Source organism: Colobus angolensis, unplaced genomic scaffold (genome assembly GCF_000951035.1).
Source record: "Colobus angolensis palliatus isolate OR3802 unplaced genomic scaffold, Cang.pa_1.0 Scaffold25, whole genome shotgun sequence".
In the NCBI taxonomy this organism is placed as follows: Eukaryota; Metazoa; Chordata; class Mammalia; order Primates; family Cercopithecidae; genus Colobus; species Colobus angolensis.
In genome coordinates this window covers 2,712,600-2,717,314 of record NW_012115710.1, presented here as the reverse complement: position 1 = coordinate 2,717,314, position 4,715 = coordinate 2,712,600, and the positions used below count along the sequence as shown (strand labels likewise).

The 4,715-nt window shown below is 53.0% G+C and overlaps 1 protein-coding gene across 1 annotated transcript in view; it reads left to right on the top strand.

Moving 5' to 3' along the window:
* The window catches only part of IGLON5 (IgLON family member 5), a 37,751-nt gene that overhangs the window by 25,676 nt on the left and 7,360 nt on the right, over positions 1–4,715 (top strand). The window lies entirely within an intron of this gene.

Sequence of the window (4,715 nt, the reverse complement as noted above, 5' to 3'; positions counted from 1 at the left end):
GAAAAGTAGCCAGGTGTGGTGGTGCACGCCTGTAGTCCCAGCTGCTCGGGAAGCTGAGGTGGGAGGATTGCTTATGCTGGGGAGGTTGAGGCTGCGGTGAGCCATGATCATACCACTGCACTCCAGTCTGGGCAACAGAGCGAGACTCTGTCTCAAAATAAAAATAGAAATAAAAAATAAAGCCCCAAGAAGCCTGGACTGGTGTGTGGGCTCAACTCATGGGAGCAGCACCTGCTTCAATCAGTGGCTGAGTTCAGGAGCCCTGGAGCCCCTGAACCTTAGGGTAGGCACCTTGGACAGCTCCCTCTTCCCCCTTCTTGGTTCCTGCAGGACAATGACTCTCAACGGGGAAGTGGGGGTGTGATTTAGTGTCTTATGGGGCATCTGGCAATGTCTGGAGGCATTTTTTGGTGGGGTAGGGGGAGCTATTGGCATCAAATGGATCCAGATCAGAAGCGAGATGCTGCTGACCTCCTATGTTGCACAGGACAGTCTGGCCCCAAATGTCAGCCATGCTGAGGCTGAGGAACCCTGGCCCAGAAGGTGGGTCAGCAGCAGCATGGCAAATCCTGTTTGTGTCTGGGGGTAGGGCAGGGTACGGGTCTGTCTGTCTTCACCAGCCTGGGAAGGGATCTTGGTGCGTACATGTGACTCTGGCCGCACTGAATGTGGCACTACCCGTTGTTCGGTCCAGGTTTTTGTTGGTGACTTTGCAATTTTCCCTGTGTGTGCATGTGTGTGTGTGTGCGTCCAGCCGTGTGTGATCTGATCACAGGTGACAACATGTCCTGATTCTTGGCCCAGTGTGGCCCCTTTGTGCTTGAGGGGATGTCACAGTGTCGCCGTCTTGTTACACGGGTTGTAGCTTCGTGTGCGTCTGACTCAGGGCCTTCCAAAGTGCAAAGTGGGAGGGGAATCGTGGTGCTCGCGCCAGTGGTGTCTGTGTACCCAGTTAGGTTAGTAAGTGTGTGTGTGTGTGTGTGTGTGTGTGTGGTATGTAGGGATGGAATTGTGTGTGGACTTTGCAGCCATGCGTGGGGCTGTTGATGTCGATAGAACCATGTGGGAACTATTGTATATGATGGGGTGACTCAGGGTACAGCAGTTGCTTGGCCTGGGACCGACCCTTTTGACTGAATGTGACAATATGAGCGCTCCTGGGACAGATCCTCCTTTCCAGCTGACCTGTTGCTGGATGCCTGTGCGGAGCTGGGCATGTCAGCATCACTGTATATATGCACCTGTCCCTCTGAGTGGGTCCACAGCCATGCATGTGACTGAGAGAGTGGGACTGTCTCCTGTGTTTGTATGCGTGTGACTGTATGTGTTTGTGTGTGTGTATGGGTGTAGCTGAAGCTGTTTTGTGTCTGCATGACTGTGTGTATACCTGTCTGGGTAAGGATATAGCAAGTGTCGGGACTCTTTCTAGGCCTGGAGAGGTCTCCGTGCCTTGTCCAAGCCTCTGTGTGTACGTGTGTGTGTGTGTGCGCACGTGCGCGTGCATCCATCATCCATCCCCGAGCAGTCTCCTGTTGTTCCCAGGGCTGTATGTAGCAGTGTTCACTGTGTTTAGCTCAGGGAGGGTGAGCCCCCTCTCACCATTCTCTTCAAATCCCAGCAGTGACTCTGGCATGAGGGAGCCCAGGGTGACGGGCTGCAGGGCCCAGCCCCAAGCCCCAGAGCCTGGCCAACCCACTGCACCTGGCTCCGTCCTGGCCCCATCCTGTGGGGCTGCTGATGGAGAGGGCCCCCGGGAGTCCTTGGGGCAGCACGGGCCATTAATTCATTAGATTAATTAGCTCTTCGCCTGGGCTGGGGGCAGAGCAGCCCCGCGCAGGCCCCTCCCGCTCCAGGAGTCCAAGGTCATCCAGCCGGCCTTCCTGCCTCTCTGCCTGGTGCCAGCTCCACCGCCTCCGCATGCCCAGCCCCCACTCCCTGGCCCTGGTCCAGCCCGCAGGCCACGGTCTACAGAGAGATGACTGCGTGGGGGTGATGGGGCCTGCCTGCTGTGCTGAAGTGTGCGAGCGGGCATGGGCTCACACCTGCAAGCATGCCCTGACGAGCTTGGGCACACAGTGTGCCTGTGTAGATGTGTGTGTCTGTGAAGGTTCGTGTGTGTGAGAGTGTATTTGTGCATCTGTGACGGATGTGTGTCTGAGCATGTGCACATGTGGATCTCTGTGTGTACGTGTTCATATTTGTGTGTCTGCATGTCTGTGTACATATATGTGTTGAGTTATCTACATGCATCTGGTTTTATGCGTATGTCTTCGGTGCGTTTCTGAGTTAATGTATGTGTGCATCTGTGTACTTGTGGGCCTGTGTGTAGATATTTGTGTGTATTCATGTATATATGTGTGTTTCTGGGTGTATGCTTATATACTATACGCTCATCTGTGCATAGGTACATGTGTGTCTGTACGCTGTACCTGTGAATGTTTGTGTGCCCCTGTCCGTGTGTATTTGTGTGTATGTATGTGTGTATACATGTATCTGTGCATGTGTATTCTGTGTACTCAAGTATCTGTGTGTTGATGTGCCTGTGTACATATGTCTGTGGGCATAGACCGTGTGTGGATGTGTGTACACATCTCTGCATATGTATATGCATCTATGTAATTGTTGGGTTTTTTTTTTTGAGACTGAGTTTCACTCGTTGCTGAGACTGTAGTGCAGTGGCGTGATGTTGGCTCACTGCAACCTCTGCCTCCTAGGTTCAAGCAATTCTCCTGCCTCAGCCTCCCGAGTAGCTGGGACTACAGGAGCTCGCCACCATGCCCGGCTAATTTTTGTATTTTTAGTATTTTTATTTTCACCATATTGGTCAGGCTAGTCTCGAACTCCTGACCTCAGGCAATCCATCCTCTTTGGCCTCCCAAAGTGCTTGCATTACAGGCATGAGCCACCATGCCCAGCCAACCCTCAGACCTCTGAGGTCAGCAAAGGGAGGAGGAGTCTCCTGGGGGCTCCTGGGTGCCAGACATACCAGGCCCAGCCCCCTCTCACAGCCTTTCCCAGCCAGAGCCGCACCCCCTCCTCCCTGCCCCAGTCTCATGCTCTCCCCCCCACCACTCCCAATGTCCCAGGTTTCCCACCTGTGTCTTCTGAGACTGTGGAATCAGTGTGTCACCCTCCCGACCCCTGCCAACCGTTGCAGGGTCTTAGCTTTGCCTAAGTTCCTTGGCAGGGCGGCAGAAGATTCTCACCCCCAACCCAAGTCACTCAGCTTGTTAGGGATCTCTTTCTCTCTTAAGAGAAGTCACCTGCCTACCACCTTCATTCCAAGGTTTATCAAACAGGTATGAGGCCTGTGAGTCTGGACTGTAAATCTCACGAGGGCAGGGACCAAGTGAGCCCTCTGATCATCACCAGACACTTCCCTTGCCACAGGCCGGTGCCTGCCACATAATCACCCTAACAGCCAGCTCACAGACGGCTGTTTGCAAGCACTTAACTGGCAGGCACTGTACTAGAACCTTTACTTGGATTACCTCTTGTAATCCTCCCCACAACCCAATGAGGAAGGCATGATCATCATTTCCATTTCAGATGGGGAAACTGAGTCCCAGAGAGGTGAAGTAACTTGTGTGGCTCAGTGACAGAGCTGGGACTTGAACCCAGCTGCCTGACAGCCACACTGCGTTCCCTGGGCCCCCTGGTTATGCAGGGTTGGTTTTATCAGTAGATGTTTACCAGGGTGTCTGCCTGGGAGTCAATGACTCAGAGCAATTGACAGCCCAGATACAGCCCTGCCTTCCAGGCTCCCCTGAGCGGAGCATCTAGGGAGACCTTTGCCAAGCCAGGGATAGCAATAGATGATTCCTAAAAAAGAAGGTGCTGTTAGGAACCACTAGCATGTTTTGGGTTCTTTCCGAATGCCAACAGCTGAGCTAAGCACTTCTGCTTGCATATTCTCACAGAATCCCTCACAGAAACCCTCGCAGGGAAGAACTACTATTTTTCACCTTGTACAGTTGGAGAAACTGAAGCTTACACTGGCCAGGAGTTTGGATCATCCAGCTAAGAAGTGGTGGGATAGACATTTGACCTTCCAACTCAAGCTCCTCAGGGATTTGTTATCTGGTCTCTTGAGGACCATCCATGCCCTTTCCACAAACACTTCCCAGTTCTGAGGTTGACCCCACCCTGGGGGAACACAGCTAAGATTCAAGCCCCTCACAAAGCTCCTCATCTCTGTCTCAGCTAAGTCAAACAGTGCCTAGAAGAAGGTGTGGGGGCTCTGCCTTGAACAGTCAGAAAGGTCCTCCTGGGGCAAGGGACATTTGCACTGGGGTCCTGAAGAATGAGTAGGAGTTCAAGAGTTGAAGAGTGTTGCAGGCATCCATTTATATTCGTCCATTCAACAAATGTCTCCCAAGGCCTCTGGTGGTCCAGGCCTAGTGCTGGGAGATGCTGGGGACACAGACTTGAGTCAGAACCAAGTTTTACCCCCAAGAAACTTCTAGTCTGATAGGGAGGCCAGACACAGACGATCATCAGAGTGCAATGGACAATCCCCAGAGACCAAATAGTAAAGTCCTGAGGCACCCGGAGTCCTGCCTTCCCTGCAGGGTCCACTTACCACCCCAGTGACCAGATAATAAAGCCCTGGCCAGGCACTCTGGCTCATACCTGTAATACCAACATTTTGAGAGGCTGAGGTGGGAGGATGGCTTGAGCCCAGGAGTTCAAAACCAGCGTGGGCAACATGGCAA